General features: G+C 49.8%; 1 protein-coding gene and 2 pseudogenes; all 3 read left to right on the top strand.

The window, feature by feature from the left end:
• The window catches only part of LOC121167178, a 193429-nt pseudogene that overhangs the window by 23757 nt on the left and 141783 nt on the right, over nt 1–27889 (top strand).
• The window catches only part of LOC121167192 (patr class I histocompatibility antigen, A-2 alpha chain-like), a 185892-nt gene that overhangs the window by 128246 nt on the left and 29757 nt on the right, over nt 1–27889 (top strand).
• LOC121167200 overlaps nt 3053–27889 on the top strand; it is a 188090-nt pseudogene continuing 163253 nt past the window's right edge.

Genomic DNA, 27889 nt, shown 5'->3' with positions numbered 1-27889 from the left:
GAAGCTTAGGGGCCCAGTGTAGTGGCCTAGTGGCTAAAGTCCTCAACTTGAACATGCCCAGATCCCATAAGGGCATCGGTTCTAATCCTGGCAGCTCCACTTCCCACCCAGCTCCCTGCCTGTTGCCTGGGAAAGCAGTTGAGGATGGCCCAAAGCTTTGGGACCCTACACCTGTATGGGAGACCTTGGAGGAAGTTCCTGCCTCCTGGCTTCGGATCAGGGCAGCATCAGCTGTTGCTGCCACTTGGGGAGTAAATAATCATATGTAAGATCTTCCTCTCTGTCTCTCCTCCTCTTTGTATATCTGACTTTGCAATAAAAATAAATTAATAAAAAATATTTTAAAAACATTTTTGTTAAAATAAAAGCTTAATTAGTTTAAGACAAGAAAAAAAGTAAGGACCTAATGTGTTCGCCAACTGGGTAAATCTTTGCCTTGCAATCTCCAGGATCCCATATGGGCGCTGGTTCTAACCTGGCCTCTCCACTTCCCATCCAGTTTCCTGTTTGTGGCCTAGGAAAACAGTAAAGGATGGCCCAAAGCCTTGGGAGCCTCAACCCTGCACCCACTTGGGAGATACAGAAGAAGCTCCTGGCCCCTGGCTTCAACTCAGATCAGCTCAGCTCCAAGTGCTGTGGCCACTTGGGGAGTGATCCAGCAGATGGAAGTTCTTTCTCTCTGTCTCTCCTTCTTCTCTCTTTATCTGACTTCCTAAAAATAAAATAAATCTTTTTAAGAAATACAAAAATAAAATGAAAAGTTTAAATGAAGCAACTACTAACCCAAGGGAGAAAAGTATCAGAATCATGTTTTCCTGAACTTTGTAATCCAATAAAATTACACAACCATCAGAGAAATATTGGATGAAAAAACTAGCTTCTACATTTCCTAAGAGAGCATGAGGGTAATTTACTTAGCACCTGCCGACCCCAACCCCTATTGGCCCCACATTCCAGACACCACTTCCTGAAGCCAGAGGAGGCTGAATGCACTTTGCTCTCCTGGAGTTATGAATGAGCTCACACATGAGCGCCATGGTAAGATCCACTCAGCAGCTGCTCTTTGCTTCACTACCTTCACTCTTGGTCAGGGCTGCACTCACCTCCATAACAATGCTGGTCACAGCATCTAAACACCTGCACTCCTCACAGATGGCTGGGACAAAGGACAACAGATGGGCAAGCAGCAGACAGACTGCCCAGGCTGGGAAGCAGTGAACAGAGGGATAAGGCTTGGAGAGCTCCCACCTCACTGAGGAACCTAGGAGCCCACAGGCTCCCCAGGGATAAATGAGCACTCCAAACCTGGGGACCTGGGGCTGCAACCACTGGCTGAGCTTGAGGCTCTGTCTGTTACAAGAAACTGATCCTTGGTCAACAGTGCCAAGTAAGCATAGAGTACATGTCTGAGGATGAAGGAAAGAGAAAGGTTTTCACAATGTCATCACAGCCTCTCAAAATGAGGACATAGCAGGATGTGGGGCACAGCTGAGGAACAAGAAACGTTCCTTGCCTGATCTGAAAGCAGCAAAGGTTGTGTAAGGGATGGGAACCTGTCCCAGGATAACGGGTTTGGTGCAGCTGCTTAAGCTCCTGCATGTGAAGCTGACATCCCAGAGCAGGAAGCTGGTTCACATTCTGGCTGCTCTGCTTCTGATCCAGCTCCTTGCTGCAGTGCCTGGGATAGCCCAATCATTGGGCACCTGACTGCTATGTGGGAAACCCATTGAGAGTTCTGAGTTTCTGAATTCAGTTTGGAACAGTACTAGCTTTTATAACCACTTGTAGATTGAACAGCAAATGGATATTTCTCTCTCTCTCTCTCTCTCTCTCTCTCTCTCTCTCTCTCTCTCTCTCTCACTCTTCTCTCAAAAACATTACTTGTTTAAAACTATCCCAGCATGATATCTTTAAGTGGGGTATCTATCTGAGGTAAGTGGGTGAGGATCCCAGGGTGCTCACAGCTGGGATTGGAGCCCTTCTACTGGGGGTCAGGCTGGGGGGACTTCCTTTTCACCTTCATCTGCATTAACAAGAAGGGGAGTGGGAGTAGAGTTAGCTGGACTCCCAAAAGCCTGGGATGTGTGATGCTAGTCTTGCAAGTGGCACTTATCTCACAGCACCACAACAAACGCTGTGAGATGAGAGTGGGGGGGGGGGGGGGGGGTTGCAAAGCGGGCGGGGCAAGAATTGGGAGGGATTGAGTTTAGTCACCGATGACTGCCTCAGGATTGGTAAGTGGGCGGGGCTCGGAGACAGGCTGGGAGCTGGGTGGTGGGTGGTGCGATATCAGGTGAAATGCCAGGTTACATCTGATTGGTGGACGAATGGACGCGAGGAGAAAAAGGTGCAGGGTCCAGGGAGGAATGCTCGAATCACACCTTTCTGGGACCACGGGGAGAAGAGAAAATGTCAGGGGGAGGGCTGAAAGGAGGTGACGACAGGGCCCCAGAGTTCAGGACTCTAAAGCTGCAGGTGCCCAGAGTCCTGAACTCCGCGGTCTGTGTCCCGATTTGTACAGAAATGTCCACAGAGCTTCACTGGGATCCCAGGATGCAGCATTTAATGCATCCTGCGGGGCTGCCTGACATCTAATGTACTCCTGATGTGGATCAAGTTGAACAATAAAACACGCACAGGCCTAGGTATAAATAATCATAAAATAGACAAAAATGTGCGATCCGGTCAAGTCTCTCAGGATCCCTCAGCCGGCCCCGGGCCTATCCTCAGGGAGGGGACATCACACAGGCCTGGGCAGCCGGGCACAGGGTCAGGGCACAGTCCCTGCTACCCGCCTGGCCCTCAGGGTCTCAGTCCCAGGGCGGGTCTGGGCCAGGGAAGCAAGTGCAGGGGAGTCCTCACCTCCTCCAGGGTCACTTCCCTCTCACAGCCCGAGGGAGCTCCTTCTGCCCGGACACTCGTGACGCGGGCACACCTCGCACTCCCATTGGGCGTGCGGCTTCCAGACGAGCCAATCTGCTGCTTGAAAACTCCCCCCCAACCCCCCCCCAATCGCGGGAACCCCCAGAATCAGAGTCAACTTAACTGCAAAATGAGGTCCCTGCCACCCAGGACCCTCCTCCTGCTGCTCGCGGGGGCCCTGGCCCTGACCGAGACCCAGGAGCGTGAGTGCGGGTCGGGAGGGCGACGGGCTCTGCGGGGCAGGAGCGAGGGGAGCGCGGAGGGGACACAGGACCCCGGGAGCCGCCTCAGTGCCGCCCTACCCTTCCCCATGGTAACTTTACTGTTTAGCAAACCGAAGGACTCTTCCTCTTCTGCCGCCCCAAGCGAACTTAGACCGGGAGTATGATTCCGGATGGGGGTCTGGGGGTCGTCCCTGGTCTCAGCCCCTCTCTCCCCCAGGCTCCCACTCCCTGATGTATTTCATCACCGGCGTGTCCCGGCCCGAACTCGGGGAGCCCCGCTTCTTCGCCGTGGGCTACGTGGACGACACGCAGTTCGTGTGGAGAACCCGAGGGCAGAACCGCAGGCCCCGTGGATACAGCAGGTGGAGCAGGAGTACTTGGACAGGCACACACAGCGTGGTAAAGAAGAGACACGCTCTAACATTGTGTACCTGAACACCCTGCCCGGTCTACTACAACCAGAGCGAGGCCGGTGAGTGACCCGACCCTCCCCACGTGCGCCCAGGGCGCTCCGGGTCCCCTGGCCGAGGTCCCCCACCCCGAGACTGCGCGCCCCGCGGAGACCCTCGGCGGGAGGAGCCGCGGGACACGCCCAGTTTGCTGTTCAGTCCTTATCCTGGAGGGCGGGGGTGGGGGGGTGGGGTAAGAGCTGCCTGGCTAAGACTGTTCACTGGCGGGCGGGCCTTCAGACAGGCTCTCACACACTCCAGAAGATATATGGCTGTGAAGTCGGGGCGGACGGGCGTCTCCTCCGCGGGTACTGGCAGTGGGCCTATGATGGCGCTGACTACATCGCCATTAATGAGGACCTGGACCGCGGCCAACACAGCGGCTCAGGTCACCAAGCACAAGTGGAAAGTGACAGGTGAAGCTGAAAAATACAGATCCTACCTGGAGGAGGAGTGCATGAAGTCACTGCACAGATTCCTGGAGTTGGGGAAGGAGACCCTACAGCGCACAGGTACACAAGGCTGGTGGAGCTGAACTCGCCCACCTCCCCTAGGACTGCGGTTTGTAGAGGAGGAAAGGAAAGTGGGACCCTGGCCTGTGTCCTCCTCTCCTCATGGCCACAGCAGGAATGTCCTCCTGGACTTTAGGTCCAGAGACAGAGACCCCCCTTCCCTCAGTGTAGAAGGACTTGGGTTGTGCAGGCATAGAAGATTCTAAAAAGAATCCTCTTGGTGCCCTGGACTCCTGCTGGGTCCTGTGAGCCGTGACCCTTCCCAGGCCTGTCCTCATCTTCAAGTCATGCACTCCAGGGTTTCTCAGTCTCTCAGCCTCCACTCAGGACAACACCAACTCCCTTTCACCCCGTCAGAGACCAGGGGCCTCCTAGCCTGAACCATACCTGATTCTACATCTTTGCAGACAACAGATGATCCCATTGTCTTTATCCAGGCCAGGTCTGGGCTTGCAATGCTCTCCCACATCCCTGTCCTCCTGTCCACTCTCAGGATGGACACTGAGTGCAGCTTTGGTGTCAGATGAAAAACATGAAAGGCATGAATTGTCCAAATCTTCCCTCAGACCCACCCAGAGCACATGTGACACACCACCCAGTCCCTGACCAGAAGGCCACCCTGAGGTGCTGGGCCCTGGGCTTCTACCCCAAGGACATCACACTCACTTGACACCGAGATGGGGAGGACCTGACCCAGAACATGGAGCTGGTGGAGACCAGGCCTGCAGGGGATGGAACCTTCCAGAAGTGGGCAGCTGTGCTGGTGCCTTCTGGAGAGGAGCAGAGATACACATGCCAAGTGAAGCATGAGGGGCTTCCTGAGCCTCTCACCCTGAGATGGGGTAAGGAGAGAGTGGGGCAGAGCCTTCAGCAGGGGCAGAGCTGAGACCAGGCTGCCAGAGTCCCTCACCCTTGATTCCTCTCTCAGAGCCTCCTCAGCACACTATACCCCTGAGGGAAGTGATTGCTGACCTGGTCCTCCTGGCAGCTATTCTGTTTGTAGCTGTGGTCACTGCTGTGATGATGAAGAGGAAGCGCTCAGGTAGGGCAGGGTAAGGGCTGGGTCTGAGTCTCCTGTCTGCCAGGAGTAAGGTACCCCTGCTCTGTTCCCTAACTGGGCCTCTGGTGCTCACACTGGTTCTGGTGTGAAGCAAAAGTGAAGGTGGAGGACGAACACTCCACGGGGATGACTCTGCTCACAGGGACCTGAGTTTCAGCAACCCCAGACCTGGTAGAGGTCCCAGCTGAGGACACACCTCCAGGAAAGGTGCCTTCTGACCCTTTCCTGAGTATGTAGCCACAGTTCTGGAAACTTCTCTGGGTTTCCTCTATGCAGGTCCCCATGCCCTGCCTTCTTCTGCCTCTCACTAGATGTTTTCTCTCACAGTTGGGGAAGCAGCGAGCTACACTAGGGCTGCAGGTAAGCACTGGGGTATATTTGGGGGGGGGCGGAGTCTCCAAGACCCTTGCCATAGTCAGATGCCCATGGAGAAGCTGCCCTGCCCACCCTGTAGCTCCTCCCTCAGCCACACCCCAGGTCTTTCACCAAGTCCTGATTGGTTCTCCCAGGTGGGGACAGTGTCCATGGCTCTGACTTCTCTCTCACAGCTTGAAAGGTGAGACCTGGAGGGCCTGGGGGGAAAAGGGGGCAGACTTAGGGGACACAGAGGGGCTGGGGGATCCCCTGCATTTATACATTTTCATGTGTTCTTGGCTATTGCTGTCCCCATGTGTAGTGATGTGAATTTGGCACCTGGTTTCTGCAGTGTGAGATCATTGTCTTATTTGGGACCGACTTCCTGAAGTCCCCATCCTTGTGTCTTCAAAAAGCCCTACCCTCCCTTCCTACCTAGGCATCTGAGTGTGTTCCTGTGGGCACAGTGTGAGGTGGGAGTCTGGGCCCCCAGGCCCAGCATGGGCGCCTACATCTGTGTTCAAGTCAGGTGCACCTGCTGCAGCTTTGTCCACCCCGTGCAAATCTGAGCAGCAATTCATTCTTTCAAATTTCCAATTTCCCACAGCATCATCACCGAGGGCCCTGATGCTGCCTGTCATATCCACGTGTCTCACAGCCCCGGGTCTCCTGTAGGGGGTGCCTGTCAGCCTCACCCACCGCCACTCCTCTCTTCTCCCTGTCCACAGAGAAGCTCCACTCTCAGGGCCCATTCTGCTCAACACTCCTAGCCTCAGCCCTTGCCAAACACAAAAGAAGATGCAGCTCTCTGCCTCCTGCGCCCACTGTCCTGGGAAAGGCCCCGCAGGCCCTGCTCCTGCCTCTGCTCACCCCCTCCCTGCCTGTTTGCATCGCCACTCTGCTCTCCTCCTCCATTCCTGTCCCCCCCCACTTGCTCACTTACCTCCTCCCTGCCCTGCTCTGCTCATCTCCTCCCTGCTTAACATATCCTCACCTCCTCCAGTCCCTGCACTGGTTCTCCTCCTCCCTACAGCTGCAAGGCCTCCAGACTTGCCAGGGTTGCTCCCAGATCCCTGTCCATCTTGCTCAGCTCTTTGGTCTCTAGGTGCCAGACCTCAGTCCGAAGTGCCCTGGCTGCTCCCGGGCTCTGGAATTCGCTTGGCTCCCTCCCCAGCACAGCACAAGAAGAGTTCATTCTCCAAGCAAATCTTCTAGAGAAAGCTTCCTGGAACCCCACTTGGGGACTGCATCAAGAGATATGAGGAAGGCTGTGGGGAGCTGCTGAGGGGAAATCACGGGCGAAAGAGGCCCAAGGTTTTGTGTGGTTGCCTTGTGGCTAAATGACTCATCTTGCACTTGCCAGGATCCCATATGGATGCCAGTTTGTGTCCTGGCTACTTCCCTTCCAGCTCTCTGCCTGTGGAATGGGAAAGCAGTCAAGGACAGCTCAAAGCTTGAGACTCTACAACCACCATGTGGTGACCCAGAAGAAGTTCCTGGCTCCTGGGTTCAGATCGGTTCAGCTATGCCTATTGCGGCCACTTGGAGAGTGAACCAGCAGATGGAAGCTGTTTCTCTCTGTCTCTCTTTCTGTAAATATGTAAATTTCCAATAAAAATAAATTTTTTTTAAAAAAAAAGAAGAAAAGGAAAGAACAGGCCCAGGACCAGCTACAAAGGGCTCTGCCATTGCTGGCTAACCAGGAAAGAGAAGATGCATAACTGTGGAGGGACAGGACCCAGAGTTTCCAACAACAGAAGATGAAGACTGAAAGAAGGGAGGGTGGGCACAAAGAATGGGGCAGGCGGTGGAGAGCGCAATCCTGCAGCTGGGGCCAGGACAGCAGCTCTGGTACCCCTGTTGACAGGGAGGCAGGCAAGGACTGCAGAGCAGTATCAAGGTAGAAGGCAGGGGCTGCAGAGGCCAGAAAACCCACAGCCAGAGAGCCTGGAGAACCCAGATAGGAAGGGGTGAGGAGGTGGGAAGGTGAGGGCTGCTCCCCTGGGGAAGGAACATCCTGGATTCCATGGGGGCAGGGAGGGTGGGAGGAATTCAGAATGGGAAGGATGCTTAGGGACAAACAGAGGGCAGAGCTCTCAAAGAGTTGGTGCATTTTTAGACCAATGGTGCTGGGAAACCTGGATACACACAGGCCAGAAGAAAATAGATGAAAGGAAGCAGAACCCTTAACTTAAACCATAGACAAAAGCCCACCCAGTGAATGAAAAACTCAAGACCTGAAACTAAAAATGCTTAGAAGAAAATCCTGGGGAATCTTCATGCAGGACTTGGAAATTCTTTCAAGGTGCTTTTACAGCACCAAACTCATAAGCAAGGAGGTAAATATTGGTCAATACACTCATCAACATGATGACGGTATAGGCCAGGAACCAGAGATGTGACTAGTGGGTAATGGCAGCGCCAATATCCCATATGCTTGCTGGTTCGAGTCCCTGCTGCTCCGTTTCCCATCCAGTTCCCTGCTAATACACATGGGAAAGCAGTGGAGGATGTTCCAAATCCTTGGGTCCCTGCATCCATGTGCATGACCCCGAAGAAGCTCCTGGTTCCTGGTTTCATCTGGACTGCACCCTGGGTATTGCAGGCACTTGAGAGTGAACCAGTTAATGGAAGATATTACTCTCTCTCTGACTCTAAAATCGATATATACATTTGAGAAAAGAAAGAAAGAAAAGAAAGCATTCAGGCCGACTCTTTGCCGCAGATACTAAATATTCATTCACCCTCACCGCACGCACAACAGAATACCTGGGCTCAGGCTCTGCTCCCAACACCAGCTGCCTGCCCAGGTGCACCCTGGGAGGCACAGTGATGGTTCCTGTTCTTGGGTCCCTGGCAACTTGTGGGAGATGGAGATGCCATCGCCTGGCATTTGCCTGGTGTGGCAGCCTCGCGTGTTGTGGGTGTCTGAAAACTGCACCTGCAGATGGAAGCTCTCCATCTGCTTCTTGCTTTCTCTTTTCTCCCTGTCTTTCAAATAATAAACCCAAAGAAGAAAATTATTTTTTAAAAGTGAAAAACGTATGTGCACAGAGCATATCAACAGAGATGATAACTGAAGGAATGGTGGGAAAAAAAGCTATGAGGCAGATAGCAGAAAAACACTGGCAACAGGCTTGAGGTCAGTAAGAGAAGAAGGACCAGGAGGAAGAAGCCCAGATTCCACTGGGTGCTGACTCTGTCCATCACACACATACCTGCCCAGTCCTCGGGGTAGCCAGTGCCCTAAGAACAGGAAAGTCAAATGATGTCCACACCCAACTTCACAAAGACCCACACATGTCCAGGGTGCCCATCCCACAGCCAAGGACAGTGGCCAAGAGCCTGAATCTCTCCTGGCTCCCCTGACTCATGGCCCACCCCAGGGGGACAGGAAGCTGAAGCCTGTTGGGCTCTCCCAGAAGCAGAAAGGAGAAATCAGAGAGCACATGCATGGTCTCTGCACACAGCACACAGGGCCTGGGCTCCACAAGGCCACCCTGCCTGCTCTGAGGGTCACCTGACAGGTACACAGGTGTGGGAGGAAGCTTTCCTGGCCTCCGCTGAGCTTCCAGGACTATATTATTGCTCACAATCACGTCTGTCCAGGAGTGTCTGTGGGTCCCTGACTCTCATCCCTACATCCCAGCAGGTTCTTCTCACCCAGGCATATTTACCCAGCACCCTCCACTGAACAATGCAGCCTCTCTCCTCCTCCTGTCCTGAGGGATGAAGCATCTGGTCCCTCCTGGTCTCTGTGGGAAAGCTGGCTTGTGCTGGAGGGACCACTGCACAGGCTGCTCCCTCTGCTGGGACTGTGCTGCCCCTGATGCCCCAGGGACAGTTCCCACCTGGGAGTCTCTGCTCACCCCTCAATCTAAGGAAAACTGGAAGCCCTGCCTCCACCCAGCCCCCAGACTCCTGGTGCTCTTCTCCTCTATAGGTAGATCACCATCTACAGCGTGGTGAAATACACAGGTTCGTCATTTTTCTTCATTACCTGATCTGAGTCAAGTGCAAGAATGAAGCACAGACACATCTGCTGCTTGTCAAGCCCTCAGAACTGCCCCTGTGCAGAGGAGACAGCCAGTGATTGTCTCCTGAGTGAGTGAATTCCCATATACACTGTGAGCATGCAGGGCTGCTGTCGACTCCTGGAGCGGGGGGCTTAGCCCATTACCAATACCAGTTTATAATTTAACATTAGCTGGAAGTAATAAATGGTCACTAATTAAAAGCAGCCCAGGGCCCAGCGCAGTAGCCTAGTGGCTAAAGTCATTGCCTTGTGTGCACCAGGATTCCATAAGGGTACCGGTTCATGTCCTGGCAACTCCACTTCCCATCTACCTCCCAGATTATGGCGTAGGAAAGCAGTAGAGCACGGCCCAAATATTTGGTACCCTGCGGCCACTTGGGAGACATGGAAGAGGCTCCGGACTCCTGGCTTCGGATCGGCACAGCTCTGGCCATTGAATTCGCTTGGGGAGTGAATTATTGGATGGAAGATCTTACTCTCTGCCCCTCCTCCTTTCTGTATATCTAACTTTCTGATAAAAATAAATTAATGAACAACAACAACAACAAAGCAGTCAACATTCCTGGCTGCAGGAACCTTCTCTCCTTGGACACAGCTCCCACCCTGCCACACCTTCCCTCCTTTAGCTTCTCTCCTCTCCGTTGTCCTCAGCACTGCAGGACAACCCCAGGGAAACTGTGGATTCTCCTTCCTGCTGGCCAGGGCAAGTCTCTCCTCTTTCCCTGACCTGTTCACAGCATCTTAGCATCTGCCAGGAGATTGTGTTTTCATCAAGCAAAACAGCCTGTGAGGAACAACTTGGGATTCCTCCAGAACAGAATTTGCAGGCTGGGAGCCACCCTCAGCCAAATGAGCAGCAAGCGCTGCAGACAGCAGCCCTGAGATGGGGGTCACTCTGGGTTGGACTGTCCCATTTGGGGAGCCCTTCAAAGTACAGGGCTCTGCCTGTGCACAGGTTCACGTGTGTGTCACTCTGTCTGTAATATCCATTCTGAAAGGGGCTAGATGACATCTCCTTAGGGTCCATATTTGCCCGTTTTGATGGCTTGTGTTGTTAAACATTTTTCATATATTGGTCATTTCTGGTTCCTTTGAGAACTGCTTGTTCAGGTCCTTTGCCCATGCCTTAACTTGATTGGTTGGATTGATTTGCTTAGGTTTAATTTAAAAATGATTTATTTATTGTTATTGCAAAGTCAGTTATACAGAGAGAAAAAATCTTCCACCCCATGATTCACTCCTCAAGTGACCTCAACGGCCAGAGCTGCACAGATCCAAAATCAGGAGTCAGAAACTTCCTCCAGGTCTCTCCCATGTTGGTGCAGGGTGCCAAGACTTTGGGCCGTCCTCGACTGCTTTCCCAGGCCACAAGCAGGAAGTTGGATTGGAAGCAGAGCTACTGGGATTAGAACTGATGTCTGTACAGGATCCAGGCAGGTTCAAGGAGAGTACTTTAGCCACTAGGCCACCGCACCGGGCCTGCTGGGCCCGCTTAGTTTGGTTTTTAACAAATGCTGGCAAGCATGTGTGGAAAGTTGAAAGTGTACACATTTTCGACAGGGTGTAAAGTAGTACAGCCATGGTTGAAAACAGCAGGAAACTATTTCATAAAGTCTTTAAACTGTAGCTTCGATATGATCCAGAAATCTCACTACTGGGCATACAACAAGACCTGAACTTATTGCATTACAGCATAACCTGCTCTACCACCTTACAGCAGCTCTGTATATATGGGCAAAATTTGAAATCAACCAAGACTTCAAATCTTTACCCATCCATCATTCATGAGATGTATAGGTTTAAAAAAAAATGTGCTATACACATACAATGGAATTAAAAAGTGAAATTGTTCCACGTGCATCCAAATGGTAGAATATGGAGGACTTCCTCTATGAAATGAGCCAGTCACTAAGACAAACAAAACATGTTCTCCATGACTGGGAGCTGGAAACTGAACCAATAAACTTTCTATCTGAATACAAGGTGTTATGACTAGAGGCCAGAGAAGTAGGGGGAGATAGAGGAGTTGTGACAAAGACAAGGACTCAGACAGGGAGGAGTTCAGTGTGTGCCACGCCCCTCTCCCCCAGGCCCTAACTCTGGAAGACCCTGCGGCAGAGAAGTTGAGGCCTTGGGGGTGGGAGCCACTTCACATCCTGACCACTGTCCCACGGCTGGACTCTAAGCCTCTACCTTCAAGGAGCTGGATCTGCCCCAAGGTCCAACACTAAGACATCAACTCAGCTCTATGAGAGCCTGCCCAGACAGCATGACCACAACACACCTTGATCTGAGAAGGAACAGGCACAAGGAAGGGGCATGGTTTTGAGCCACCAGGTGTGGTAACCTGGTCAATACCAGTGACGTGTTCTCGTGTTGAGTGTCCTGGCAGGAGGAACTCACTCACGTCCTGAGAAGGGGAGTGAAATTCTGGGAGAATGGGCCTCCCCACTGCTCAGCTTCTGTAATCCAGTTCAGTTGTAGTTCAGCAGATTAAGCCACCACAGGTTATGCTACCATTTCCAACACCAGCATCCTCTATGGGCAGTGGTTCAAGTCCCAGGTGCTCCACTCCTAATCCAGCTCCCTTCATATCCATGTGGGAAAGCAGATAGAAGCTGGTGCAAGCATTTGGGTCCCTATCTTCCACTTGGAAAACCTAGATGGAGTTCCAAGATCCTGGATTTGGCTTGGCCCAGCCCCAGGCATTGTGGCTATTTGGGTTATGAACCAGAACATGGAAGATTCTCTCTCTCTTTCTCTTTGTCCCTCTACCTCTGCCTTTCACTGAAAAATAAAGAAATTAATTTTACATAAAAAAGAAAACAAAGAACACCCATGTTTATCCCTCTCCCAATTCCAAGAGGCACAATGTGGAGAAATATACCTTGCTTCCAGTTAGGAGAAGGAAACTAAATTAACTCCAGTTCTTAGACTTGAAACCCAGTAGCAGGCCTGCCGCAGTGTTCAAGCCCAGTACGATACCCTATTGGCTCAAGTCCTCACCTTGAACATGCCGGGATCCTATATGGGCGCTTGTTCTAATCTTGGCTGCCCCACTTCCCATTCAGCTCCCTGCTTGTGACCAGGGAAAGTAGTCGAGGATGGCCCAAACCCTTGGGACCCTGTACTCAAGTGGGAGACCCGGAAGAGGTTCCAGGCACCTGGATTTAGATCGGCTCAACTCCAACAATTGTGGCCACTTGGGGAGTGAACCAGAGATCTTCCTCTCTGTCTCCCCTCCTCTCTGTATACCTGCCTTTCCAAAAAAACTAAAAATAAACCTAAAACACACACACAAACACACACACACTAGTGTTCAATGGTGCCCAATGGCCCTGCCCAGGCCCAAAACCACAGACTAAAAGTTTGGATTCTCTTTAGCCAGGCATCACTTCCACCTGTTCCTGCCTTCTCTGGTACAAAGCAGAGTAAGACTCTAGTCACCAGGGAGCAGGGAAGGAAAGGAAACTTAGGACCTTGCCTTAAATGACAGAGCCAGGTGCAGCTGTGAGACCCAGCAACTGGCAAAACACAACCACTCCTACCCACAGGCCAGATCTTACAGATGGAGCCTCAGAATTTTCCCTGGCACCAGAACTGTACACTGCAGTAGGGCAGACTGGCTTTGCCATGTGTCTGTGTCAGCCTCATATGACTGCACACAGCCCAGTAACTGTGAAATCCACTTGTCGTTTAGTGACAATCTCATTAAAAAGAAAAAGCAGTACATTACTGCCCTTCCCTCAACCTTGAGCAGAAAGCAAGGAACCACAGGACTTTGAATTTGAACTCACTACTGAGTCAATTAAATCCACACTGGCCAGATGCTAATGGTCCCTATCTAGATCAGGGCCTGCGAGACTTGCCCCCACATCAGGCAAAGCCTTGTGTCCCAGAAGGATGGCCTTCTCTTGGTGTACATCGCTGCCAGCCTCATGTGTGCCCGGGTGCTGCCCAAGATTGTGCAGAGTGTGTTGACTGTGAGACCCGGGTGTTGCCAGCTCTCTCAAAGGGCTGACCTTATCACCCTCTCCCCATCCTTGGCAGACGGCAAGAGCCATCACAGTGAGTGTAGGAAGGGAGCAGAAGATGGCTCAAGTACAATATTATTTAAAATGTCCATACAATTCAGAGCAATTACTAGATTCAAGGCAACTCTATCAAGACACCAATAAGTTTTCAAAGGACTAGAACAAAACAGTACTTTGATTTGTGTTGAATTACTAATATTTCAATCACCAAGACAATCTTGCAAAATAGATACAAAGGAGGCATTAGCTGACTTGTAGCGGAGACCAGGATGCAATTTCTGGCTGCTGACTTCAGACTAGTCTAGCCCTGCTTACTGCAAGCATTTGGTGACAGATTTGGAACCATTATCTAAGGGCTCACATGAATAGCGTCTTCTAGTAGGGAATCCTACAAAACAGTGTCCCAACTGAGGAAACCACCTGACACCCAGAGCAGTCTGACAGTGAGCACAAAGCCTGGAGGTTGGCTGGACGCACTATACCATGCAGTACACGGATGCTGCCAGCGGGGGGCGCGGTGAGATCGCCTCTTGGGTGCAGCTGTCCTGTGATCTCACATGAGCCTGCAAGGATAGAGGTCACCTTCACCAAGAATACACCAAGGCTGAAAGCAACAGCTGTGATAGGACACTGACAACCAGACAACCAGAGGTGGAAAAAAATAATTCTACAAATTCTAAGTCCAGGAGTACACATGTAATTTATGTTTCCCATACTCTCAGCAAACTCCTGATCCAGAGAAGAAAGTTCTCACAAGGAACACTATAAGAGCCCCCTTAAACTTGGACTTATGGTATGCCCAGCTTGTCCAACCTCCAGGTCTGGACCATATGTTCATCAGCGGGAGCTATGACCCATCAAGGGAGTTTCCCAAGTTCCTCCACTTGACCCACTCCCAGACCCAGTTCTCATACATGCCAGTGGGTTTTAGGCCAGTGCCTGGCATAGTCTGGCCTTCCATTTGGCCTTGTATGAGCTGGTGAACATTACAGCCTGGCCAACCCCACACCCTATTCAGGATGCACATTCGGTGCTGCTGCCTTGACCAGTCCAGACTGTTGTCGGTTCCTTAACCTGTGATTAATGGCAAGCTCCTTGGTCTAGCTTCGTCCATCCTCACACCGACTCTCGAGCTTACTAGTGGGGCTAGAATTTCCACAGGGTTTGGCCCACACATCCCCCACAGAATCTACCCCTGGATATGATTTCTCGAATGCTAGTTAATGTCATGGCCCTGCCTAATGTGACCCGTCTCCTGATCCATCATCATGTCAGGTAATAGGATATGATCCTGCTAGACAAGCCCCAAGGCTTAGCTTTTGCATGGACTGGTGTTTGGTGGTCAGCATTGTTCAGTGATTACAAATTCTTCAAAGGAAAAGTTACTGTCATTGGGAATCTTTAGGATTGATTCACATCCCAGAAGCACAGTGGGTTCAACATGGAGCTACCTAAGCAGTGATTCAAAAAAACCAAAATCCCAGAGCTCCCCGGCTGGGCGGCCAGCAGCAGCCAACTGTCTGCTGGAAGTTTCAAACCCCAGACCCAAGGTTGTGCCCCTCCCCAATCCCATCCCCCCACTCAATGATGGTGGTGGGTGGGCCCGGGCCTGCTGGCTCCCCGAGATCTCCCCCTTCGGTTGGTGTACTCACCCTGAAGGGAGCAACCCCTGGAGCCCAGGCTTCTCCCTTAATATCCCCCTTTACCCCAGATACATGAAGGAAACAATGTAGAAATAATAGTCTTACCCACTTTCCTGTAGCCCTTGAACCTTTTTAACTATGTAATGATTATCAAAACTATAATAACAAAAAAGAAAAAAGCACAAAGGATATAACAATTTTTTTAATGTTTTCCATTTCTAAATTAATATATGCTGGAATACCTTTGGGCTCATCCCTAATGCCAGAGAACTTCCAGAGATCCAGAAATCCAAATGTGAGAAAGGATGTGGCCTGTGGCAGAGCTGGTAAAGCAGCCTCCTGCTGTGGAATCCCTGCTGCTCCACTTCAGATCCATCTCCTTGTCAATGTCCAAGGAGAACAGTGGAAGACTCCCCAAATGCTTGGGCCATTGAAACACAGGGGAGTCCCTGAAGAAGTTGAACACAGCACAAGATGTTGGAGCCATTTGGGGAGTGAATCCATAGATAAAAGATGTCTGTGTGTGTGTGTGTTTGTGTGTGTAACTATGCCTTTAAATCCTTTATTCAAAAGACAGTTTTTATGTCTTATTTCCCAGCCTATGGCCAGCTCCAGCTTCAAGCTCCACCCAGGGGATCTTTTGAAGATGCTTCACAAGTCTTTGGTTATATTCCTTTTCAAAAAGTGTTGTAAAATACACATAACTCGCCATTGACTAGTTTAGCTCCTTTCAAGTGTACTGTTCAGTGCTGTTAAGGACATTCATGTTGAAGGACAGTACTGTGGCCCATTGCAGGGATAAACAGCCTCCTGTGGTACCTGTTTTGTACTATGTTGCCTCACTTCTGATCCAGCTCCTAGCTAATGCCTCTGGGAAGGTAGCAGATTATGATCCATATATTTGGGCCCAGCCACACAAGGTCTCCACCTTGAAGAAGCTCCCCTGCCCTGGATTTTGGAGCAATTTGGGGAGAGGCTGGTCTAGGATCTCACAAGCCCAGGGTATATAAAGATAACCCAGAGGAGGTTGGCAGGAAGTGGGGATGTGGTTGCTTTTGTGGTGCTGCTCACCTGATAATTAGCCACAGCTGCTTCTCCCACCAACAGTTGCTTCCTTATTTCCTTATCAGCTCCACTGGCAGCTGCTAACTGCACAATCAGTTGAAAAGGCTTAAATAGCCAAAACATTGCAGCACCCCCTCAGCATGCGTGTAGGCTGATTTTGATGTTATACCAGACTGGGCTAGGTTCCAGCATCTGTTGGGACTCGCAAGAGCCAGAATGGGTGTGAAAAAACCCACACTATGCCGCAACACCTGCCAGTTCATACAACATCCAGGTCTGGGGGTGGGTCAGGCTGGGCTATGCTGTAGTGCCCACTGGTGAAAGCCAGAATGGATGTAGGCTAGGTTAGAGTACCCGCCAGTCATTGCCAAGGCTAGGGTATGTCCATATCAGGCTGGGCTGAACAAGACCCCTGGCAGGTAGCATGAGAGCTGAAGCTAGAGGCAAGCCAGATCAGGCTATGCTATAGCACCAGTCAACATATGTGTGAGATGGGTATTGGGGTGGGCCAGGATGGGCCAGTCCACAGCACATACTAGCATGGGTGAGAACCAGAACATGACATAGGATAAGCTGGACTGGACAACAAAACCCACCAGGTCATATTGAGGGCTAGGGGTGGCCCATGCTAGGCTAAGCTGCTGCATCCACCAGTGAGCGCTTGGACTAGGAGATGGTGTGCTAGGCCAGGCTGTAGCACCTGTTGATAAATGCCAAGACTAGAAGTAGACCAACTCGGCCTGAGCCTTGACAATTGCTGGCAAGTACTAGGCCCTGATCTGAGAGTAACAATGCTAGGGACTTCAGGTACTTCAGGGACTCCCTGACTGGGCCATGCTTCCATTGGTAAGTCAGAAAGCATAGACTGAAGGCAGGTCAGTCTGGAGGGGGCTATGCTGGGCTAGGCTTCCACACCTGCTAGCAAGTCCCAGGACTAGATGTGAGTCAAGTGAGACTGGGCTACCGTACCCTCTGGCAGGTGCAAGATTCAGGACTTGCAGCAAGCCTGGTAGGGGAACTGTGGGCACTCCTCTGTTGGGCTGTAGCTCCCACTGCTGAGCATAAGAGTAAGGGCTGAGGTGGACAAGGCTGTTTGGGCAGGAGCTTCCATTGGCATAGCTGTAGACCACATCTAGGGGCAGTGCAGGCAGAGCTAAGCTATAACATTAATGGGTGTACACAAGAGCTAGAAAGGATGTGGGACAGACTAGCTAGGCCCAGCACATGCCAGCATGTGCCAAAACCAGGAATGGGAGTGGGCCTGGTAGAGGCTGTTAGGGGTGGCCCCAATTAAGCCATGGCACCACTGGTATGCTTGAAGACTGGGCTGTAGTGAGCTGAGCTGGACTAATACTCATCAGTTCACGTGAGAGATGGGGGAGGAACTAAACAGGCAGCTAATCCACTCATTTGTACATTGGCTGGTACAGGTGACAGACCACACCTGACCCTGCACTGACTGGTACACATATGAATCAAGTCTGAAGTCATCCCCAACTAGACTGATTGACTCAAATCCCAGCCACGGGGAAAATCACAAGATACGTGCTATAACTTTGTAGTATATGTTTCAAGACTGAGCCTCCTCATTCTGATGCCTATGCAGTGGACGGCAGGCCCCAAATCACCTGGGAACAAGACAGCCAGCTAATGTAGGCCAACAGGGGACACAGAATGTTTCATAAGAGAATGGAAGCAGAACAAGTTGGATCACCCTCTTGGCCAAGCTTTGTCACATGTTCCTGAGCCTAGATGTACTATGGTGAAATTGGTTAAACAGTAGATCTTAGAAAGTTTTTCTCAACCTTATATCTCAGAATTATCAAAATCACTCAAATAACACCATCTAAATACTTTCTCTAAACACGGTCCACACATCTAAACACAGTCTTTAAGTCTCTAAGATTGTCCCACTCTCTGCAGGTGCTGATGTAGTTTGTCAAGGAGTGGCTCTCTCCTTTCCCACCACCCTGAATAAAATGAGAATAAAAAATTGAAGAATTTGTCTCACCTAACTTCCACCATACCTTGACCTTTCCCACCCTAATTGGAGACTCACATGGGATGAATCCCTCTCATCTGTGTAAATGTAAAAAAATATTTTTAATTATTTAAAAAAGAAACGGCTGAGTTACCACTCTGGTGACCATATTGACAGGGACCTGAATCCCATTAGCCGAAGGTCCCACCTAAAAACCACCACCAGAAGGAAAGCTGGCCTGCTCCCCATACACCTGCTTTCCTTGGATGTCTTCATTTTGGCTTAGGTCTAGAGGCACAGGCCTGTAAGCAACCTCCCTGGGTCATTGCAAGGTCCTTAGAGTGTCACAGCCCTTGTTCCTCAGTGATCTCTCACAGGGTATTTCTTTCTAACAGGTAGAGAAGCAGGGAACTACACTCTGGCTACAAGTAAGAAGGAAGGGGGTGATTCCCTAACATCCTGGGACCGTGTGGACACAGCCCATGGGAGAGCTCACCCAACCCTGTATTTCCTCTAATCTCGCTGGTGATTGTCCTACCACAGGCAGTGACAGTGCCCAGGACTCTGATGTGTCTCTTACGGCTAATACAGGTGGCACCTGGAGGGTCTCAGTGGTGGAGGGTGGTGAGACAGAGGAAACAAGACTGAGTAAAAGTGATTCTCTGCATTTGAACATCCTGTATAGTGGGCTGCTCAGGTCACCACTTTAGAGAACCATCTGAATTTGCTCATGATTCTATTCTTTAGTGTGACAGCTGCCTCTATGGGACTCAGCAAGAAAAGGTTTGCTCAGGGTGCCACCACTGTGACTTCAGGAGCTCCCTGGATTCTTCCTGCCATCAGCATCTGAAAGTGTCTGTGTCTTTGTTCTGTCAGTTCAGTGTGAAGAAATGAGGAGACCGGCTGATTCCTGAGCAAGAGGTCTCCCTCACTTTTTATCTCACATGTTTAGAAGGATCCATCAGATCCCACACAGGGCAAGGCTCCGTGGATCAAAAGATGCATTTTCAGACCTGCCATACTCTTGCCCTGCTTCTGGAACTGTTTACCAGAAGGTTATTTTCTGTGTTTCCCCCAGTCTTTTCCAAAGTCCGGATTGTGGGGTTAGCAACAAGGAAGATACTGTGATTTGCCATCTTCATCAATTGCTGTTAGGTTTCCATTCTGTCTGCTCACTGTCCCCTATTACAATGCAAATCAAACATTATGGCCTTATAAGGCAGGGACCAATATTTATTTATCTTTGGTTGGAAAATAGGGCACATAAGGCTGGGGTATCTTTTCTTTTTTTCTAAAGATCAATGAAAATATACTATTTTAATGAGAGTAATTATCCACAATAGTTCCTGCTCATAAAAATAAAGTAGAATAGAATAAGTTTAGATTATAGTTGTTGAATTTTTTCCATATCTATGTTTCTGAAAGAAAGAAATGATAATCAATTTATTCCAAACTTCTTGTTTGAAGGTACAAAGATTTTTTTTTTTACTAGAAGGTGAGTACTTCTTAACACAGTGTCTTTATAAATTTTATTTTGTCTTTTTTTATTTTAGATGATGTTTACATAGTCGATCAGGGTGGGAAGGATCTAGGGTTAGGGAGAAGTGGGTGTGATCATTGTTTCCAAGTTTTCTATTTCTTCCCATTTCTGGGGGATGGGAGACACAGGGGATAGGCCATACCTGGCCTCCCAAACATCCTAGTATCCAAAGATGGGAAGGGCCACCTGATATCAACACAGAGTCACACTAGCACATGTTCCAAAGGTTCTGCCCAGGTGGATGCAATAGTTTCAAAATGCTGTTGATCTTGCTGATCTATGGATGAGGAATCCCTTCCAATGTCCATTGGCTGACACCACCGACCTTATAGTCTCCAGTCACCCAGATATTTGCTGTTATCGTTTGGCTGGGGTAGTTGTCCATATGCTCTGTTCTCCATTCTCTGCTATGGTATCAGATGTCCTCTGCAGGCCCCAGTGAGCTACCATGTCTTCCATGTGCACCAAGGCCTGCCATCCAGCACTCCGTCCTGTATATTGAGGAGGACCAGTTCTCCTAGGTGGGCTCATGGGCCTGAGCCAGGTGACCTGGGCCATGCCAAACCCCTACCACTGGGACTCACAGATCAAGCAAAAACCTTGCAGGTGAGCCCATGGCCCTGGGCCATGCAGCCGGGAACCTGCTAGACCCCTGACCCATACCCCCAGGGCTAATGGACCCGAGCCCCACAATACAGACAGACCTGACAACCCAGACTTGAAGAACCATGACCACTACTGCAGAGGCTCAGGGATCCAGCACCCTCCATGTAGGCAAACCAAGGAACAGGACCCACTGGAGACCCAGGTCCCACCTAAATCCCCATCCCTGGGGACCATGGACCTGGCTTCGACCATGTAGGCCAGGCCCAATGTCCTAGGCCAAGAGACCCAGGTTTCTCTGGATCCCCAACCCCTGGGACTCATGGAACCAACACCCACTGCCTTCAGACTGACATGACTCATCCTTCCTCAGTATCCACCAATGGCTACCTCACCTAGTTAGATCCAATCTGTCCCCAGGTTCAGCTTGTGCTGGTTAGTGCTGTAGCCTAGCCTTTTCCAGTAAGCTTCTAGTCCTGCCTTGAGTATAAACTGGCTGGCGTTGTGGCTGGACCTGGCCTTTCTGCACATTGTCTTGGTTCTAGGTTCTGCCAGTTGTTATGAACTGGCCTGGCTTGGCCTGGCCCAACCTCTAACCTGACCCACATGTATGTTGGCAGGTACTGTAACCTGGTCTGGTTTGGGCTGCTCCTTGCCTTGGTTCTTGCACTTACCTGCAGGGACTGCATCCTGACAAAGGAGTTCACCAAGCTCCTCTATCTAGTCTCCTCCCAGTGTTAGATCTTGCACATACTGGTGAGTCTCTGGCCCAGGTTGACTGTCCACCTGTTGTCCTGGCAGAAACAGTGTCCTTGCCCAATCAGCCCATACCCTTTTCAGTTCTTACTATTGGTTGTTGCAGCCCATACACACTGGTTCGTACCAAGACACAGCTCTCACATGGTTCAGCAGAAGCTGAGATGTAGCCCAGCCTGTTCTACACCCACCCTGACTCTCACAAGTACCAGTGGGTGCTGGAATGTAGCCCAGCCTGGCCCTCCCCAGACTCAGGTCACACCCATGCCAAGGGAGATTGCAGCCATGTGCAGCCCAACACACTGCACAAAATCTGCCAATCACAATCACCAATGGGAATTACAGCCCAGCCAGGGTGTTCCCTTAGCTCCCCAACTGTTGTGGGCTAAGAAGTTGATTAATGCTCATTGGGATGGGCAGGAATAGGAACTGGATTTGTAGCTAAAAACACCTAGACTAATTGGACTCATCTGTATCCAATTTCCTGGCTAAATTAGGACTGGGGGAAAGAGTATATAAGGAGAGGTGAAGGAGCAATAAAGAGAGACTTTGCAGAGACTTCTACCATCACTGGTCTCCTGTCGGTGCTTCATTCCCAGACCCTCTCCCTGTCCACATTACTGGCTCTGCTGGCCGGAGCATCCAACCAGGCCTATTCCCAGCCACAGTTCTTGGGCATGCTAAGAGATTGCTGTTCCACATGGGTGAGCCCACATATTCCCCTACAGATTCTACCCTCAGACCTGATTCACTCACGTATTTGTCAGCTTCATAGCTTAGCCTCATAGAACCTATTCCCACTTCTCATGCTGCCTGGTAGGTTCCATGTTGTAGTCCTTCAAGTAGAGTGGTCTTGTCCATGGAAGTTCCAGAGAAGTCATTCCTCACCTGGACCTGACCATAAGGTCCTTGCTAATCCATACCTGTGCCATCTCTCAGACTCCCTGTAAGCCCACACCCCAAGATTCCAAAGTACATTGCCAGGCAGCTCAGGGGCTTTGCCCAACAATGTTGGTGCCCGCAATGCCCGGCCTGGGTCTCCCCAGCAGCCACACCACTGCTGGGAGGGTTGAGCACCCATGCTTCTATAGATCAAACTCACCATTCCAGGTCTGCTTGATTGGTGCTACAGCCTATCCATCCTGGCCCACCCCCAGACCCAGCTCTCATGTCAACCAACAGATACTGCATTGTAGCCCAAACTGTCTAGCACCCTTTCTGGTTCTTCGGAGTGCCAGCAGGTGCTGCATCCCAGCAGCCAGGTCCTGCTCACTCCCAGACCCAGCCTGCCCACATGCCAATGGGTGCTGCAGCCCTGCCCAGCTTAGTCCACCTCCAGCCTTGGTTCTCATGCTCACAATTTGGAGCTTCAGCCCAGCAGTGGAGTTCCTCAAAATTCCTCTACTAGGCCCGCTTCCAGCCTCAGATCTTGTGCAGGCCAGGAAGTGCTGTTCAGCCTTGCTTGGCATGATCTGCCCTGACCATGATTAGTCGTGACCTTTGCATGTCTAGGATATGCTGCAGACTGGCTCAGCCCAGCCTCCTCCCAGCACCGGCTCCCACACATTGTGAGTTTCACAATTCAGCCTGGCTCAACTGGTCACTACCCCCAGCTCTTCACGTAAACTGGTATTATAGTCCCACAGGTGCAAACCCACAAGTCCCTTACAGAATCTGCCCCCAGATCCAGTTCTTTCTTGTTCTCAAAGGTGCTGTGGACCAGGTTGACATTGCTTACTCTCTGATTCAAACTCGCAGATAGGTACTACAGCTTATGCCAGTCAGGCATGCCCACCAGCCCCAGCATTCCTATGTGTCAATGAGCATGGGATGATGCTACTTACTGAATCCAGGTGTCACACCTGGATGGGTACTCTGCCTGACCCACACAAGCCCTCAGTTTCTCCCCTCTAAACCCTACTGTCTCAGCTCTTTCACCTTCCTGCAAGTGCAATGGCCTGGTTTACGGAAGTATCCAAAAGTCACTCCTCACCATACCCTCAGTGGCTCTCACTCAAGCCTAGGCCTAGACTGACCTTCTCCTTTAGACATTCTGAAGCCTGTTATGTGATGCATGTCATACTTGGGAGCCAGAGTGGCATGCCATGGCCTGGTGTCTCCTGCCTTTCCTGCATCTTTAAAAATAAGTAAAAATAATAAAGTAAGAAACTATGTTGGCACATAGGTATAGTTAACACAGGGTTGGCATTAAGCAAGCACAGAATACCCACCAGCTACCAGCTGCTTTTCTCCCAGCAGTGTTAACACTTGCCAAATACAAGGCAACCTAGGCAGTTGGCTACAGCTGGGGAATAAATCCATGAGTGATAGCCTGCTGCCTTCTCCTGAGTTATTTTGCCTTGTTTTCCATTACTTTCCATTTTTAATCATCCAAGTCATCACTGAATCAGAAATTCCTACAATGACTTCTTCATTTACAAGAATTCCTGTTTCATCCTCACCAAGGACTATCAGTATGGGCACCAAGGACTACATCCCAACTGCCAAAGAGACCATGGGGAATTGGAGTGCCTTCAGAGGCCAAGAACTCTGAGGTCATCCACCCCCGTTTGGATCTACCATACGGGATGGAAGAAGCCCAAATTCTTCCTCACAGAATCCAATGTCATCTGAACAACAGCCAAGAGCCCTGAGCGATCCGCAGAAAAAGAACAGCAAATTTCCTTCGGGACTAAGGAGAGGAGCTTTCTCTGGTCCTTGCTTAGTTCCAACTTTGGATCCTTACCCTCTCTTACAATGACCATCAGGGTCTCTCCGGAACCCTCCCTCCAAACACACACACACTAGAATAGATAGACAGAGAACAAGAAGGAAAGCTTAGAACCAGAAGGAAATGGTCAGCATGGACTCACACATACGTTACTAGGTAGGACACGAAGATTAGTTACTCCTCACTAAGGTATTGAAGATTTCTCTGCACACCCCTTCTAAAACTGTTCTGCACTTCAACTGTTGACATATGCCTTGTTAGAGTTAAAAGCCAGTTTAGACTATCCTAAAATCTGCCAAGGTCAGCAAAATTATGTTCCAACACTATAAACTGCTAAATACTAAAATGAAAATAGACACAAGACAGCTGAATAGTACCCTACAGCCATTTTAAGGTGTATAGAAGCCGGTTGTATATAAACTAAAATTGAAATGTCAATGAAGTAGTCACAGGATGTGGTTAAGAACTTGCATTTTTTTTTAACATATTGGTTACTCAATACCATGTCAATTAATTCCATAATGTTGTAAATTGTTGTTGATGTTATGTTGTGGCTTTTAATTGATTGGGATGATATTCTGCCAGCTCTACCTTCAGACCAGAGATGGTCTCCCCAAGAAACTATTGAATTTATCTGGACAATAAGATGCTGGACTCTATGCTTGGTATATACTTGCAATGAAAGAATCTTGACTGAATTTGAAATGTAATACAGCAACAAGGTGGAGGAATCCACCATGGGGGAGGGTATGGGGAGGGGTTGGGGGATTCCCAGAGCCTATGAAACTGTGTCACATAATGCAAAGTAATTAATAAAAAATATATTTAAAAAAGAATTCCTTTTTTAGGAAATTCTAATGTTCTTTCATTAATGCCATCTTTACAAACATTTTTAGGTACATAAGAGTAGCAGTGGCCCTGTTAGATCTCCTGATGAACTGCCTTTATGTTTCCACAAACTTTTCTTCTTGTCATTTATCCCAACAGTGAGTTTGTATTTATCATTGGAATATTGGAGCATGTGCTAAAGTGGTGACTCCTCTAAGGCAGGGCATGTGTCTTGTTACTTAAGCTCTTCATTGTATATTCAGTACTAATTATAACCAGTGTAAGAAATTGGGTGAATTAACAACTTGATGAAATGCATATCAAAATGTTTATGAAAAAATAACTTGCATTCCTCTCAGTTTCACTTTGTATTTTATAAATGAACAGTTTTAATGCATAGAAATAAAAGCTGTCTACATACAACTCTGTAGAGGCTCGGAAGTTAACACAAGTAAAAACCACCTAGGTTGGTCCACTCAGCCTAAGCAAAAATGCCATGAACCACTTACCTGTATACAGATTGTTCAAGGGTTTCAAGACAAGTCGTGAAAGCTAAAGTTGGCAAGAAATACAATTCTTACCCTGGATCAGCTAGAACAGCACAGGCACTCCAGCTGCTGAACACAAAACTGCCTCAGCACTCCTGGGGAACAGTGAGGCCCTCCCCTTGGACTGTGTGTGTTCACTGCAGTGTAGCCAAGCAGGGAGCACACGAGGGGTTCCCAGTAGTCAGAGAAACCAAACCCAGCTCCATTTCCACACTGTCAACCCCATACCCTATAGGAACTGCCATGGAAACTTCTACATCCCAAACCTCTGAAGATTTTAAGCCATGACCTTTCTAGAAACATGAGATACAACATTAGGCTTTTTATGGGCTTTGTCTGTTACCAATCGCCATCCAACTTCCTTGATTAAGTCATAAAACCTTATCTCTATGGGAGAAAAATAAACCTGTTTTCATGAAAATCTCAGAATCTGCCTTCCTGAGACCAGAGGGACAGCCACAGGTAAGCACTAGGCAATAAAAACGAGGACAAGAACCATCTAGAGAGAAACTGCCTCCTGGCCTGGTGCTGCTCACTCCTGCCTTGGGGGGACATGGCCCTGACTTGGCACCGCTGGGCCCACCACTCACTAAAAGGCACAGGTGCCCCCCAACCGCTCCTCTGATATTGTCACACTGGAAACCTCAAAACTGGGTTCAGCAGGCCTCTCTGACACCTGCCTGGGCTTGGGAGTGGACAGGACATCGCCACCAAGCTAGTGCACTGGGATGGCTCACAGACAACAGCACTTCTGCCAAGAGCTGGACTGTGCTTCCTCACAAAACAGGGTGCTCAGGCTTGTGGTTCGGAGCACGGAGTACTGAGACAGGTAAGGGCTCCCTGGCCTAAGTCCATTACAGACAGCAGGACACAGTGCTGCCACAGCCAGGAGGGATGCTGCCCTGTTACAGCATTCACATTCTAAAAGAGTGAAAGAACACTTCTAAAACAAGTGATATGCAAATTACCCAAAGTATTTGCAGTCATGACCACAGTCTTAGGTCATGACCACAATCTTATTTACATCTGTTTTCACTTCACTGTTGAAAGTCATACATAGTGGGTGGGTCCCGGGAGCCAAGTTTTGCAGGTCTGCAGGCTTCCTTTTAAGGTCCACAATTGTGACACTAAACACAACTCCTTTGAGCCAAAGAATCATGAAGAACCTCTGAGAAAACAGGCAGTTTCCTATGCCTTCACCATTGCTGCCAGCCTTGATGAAGAGCTCAATGAGCGGCTCTTTGTCCTCCTCCTTGCAGGGCCGGCTCAGCTGCTAGGGATCCAGGGCTGCTCTGGCTGCGGACTCCTGGAGGGACGCTGTGCTTGCTGGACACACTCCCAGTGTTGAGCTTGGCTCCCTCAGCACCACCCCATGCCCCAAGAGCGGCTCACAGGCAGCCGCAGCCCCAGCCGCTTCCTTAATCCCTCCTGTTTTACAAGTATATGTTCTAAAGATTATCAGTAATCTCTGATTACTTTAGGCAGTGTCCACTGACTTGAGTACTTGTTATGGACACTAACCTGAAGCACAGGCTAAATTATGTAAAGCAATAGGTTCTCAAAGTTAGCTACACAAGACATATGGAGACCTTACAGTATCCTATTAGAAAAACTCATTGAGAAGAGAATAAAGATGGCGAAATAGGATAAGGACATGTTTAAACAGAGAAACATTAGCCAGTCTGAAGCAGAGAGGACACATTCCAGGAAATAGGAGAGAACAGAACAGCAGAGGGGCACCTGCACACTGACAGACACAACAAAGCAGCGGACACAATGATGTGGTGCTACAGTGACTGATACCCCAGCAGCATTCAGCGAGCAGTGATCTGAATTGCACCAGAGGCCAGAACCACACCAGCAACAAGGTGGGAAGGGACGTTCACCGGGAGCTAAGGAGGCAGTGCAGGAACAGGGTGGATTTCACAGCCCAGTCTGCCCCACAGAACCAAATCAGGCACCATGTTGTATAGAGAGACAAAGGTTATGGGACAGGACTGAGCATGCATTGAGCTGAAGAGTGAACTCATTTCTGGCTCTGTGAACTGCAACAACATGGCATCTTACAAGTTCCAGCCAAGATAGGTCCTGGCGGCCCTCAGACCTAATGGCCAGCGGGTCAAGAACTCTAGTAGTGGCACATCAGGTGCCATTTTGTATGGTGTGGAAAGGAATTTATGACTGCAGGGAAAACAATGAGCTACACATGTGCTGAGCTGGGAGCAAACTAATGGAGCTCAGTGCACTGGTTCCACAGGAAAATAATATTGACTTTGGCATTTTGCTGGTCAAATTAGGCCCGTGAGGCCCTCAGATCTAAAGGCCAATAGGTTCCAGGAAGACCACCACCAACAATAACCTAGCTATATAGAATTCCAGGTGTCTCCCTAATCTTGGGAACTGTTCCAACCGGAAGTGGGAGAAAGGTTGCACAGACATTGGTGCAGCCTCAGCTCGGTATCACAGCAGGTAGAGAGTGGTGAGCCAGGAGCTGGGGCTATGGAGACCATGGTGGAAATCTAACATAAGAACCCAGACCTGGAACTCACTGGAGGGAGTGGCACAAGTGACTACAAGCAAAAATTGTGTACCAACTGCAATAA

Source organism: Ochotona curzoniae, unplaced genomic scaffold, assembly GCF_017591425.1.
Source record: "Ochotona curzoniae isolate NIBS_2020 unplaced genomic scaffold, NIBS_Ocur_1.0 patch345, whole genome shotgun sequence".
Lineage (NCBI taxonomy): Eukaryota > Metazoa > Chordata > Mammalia > Lagomorpha > Ochotonidae > Ochotona > Ochotona curzoniae.
The sequence above is the reverse complement of the archived record's forward strand: the minus strand, read 5'-3'. Positions and strand labels throughout refer to the sequence as shown.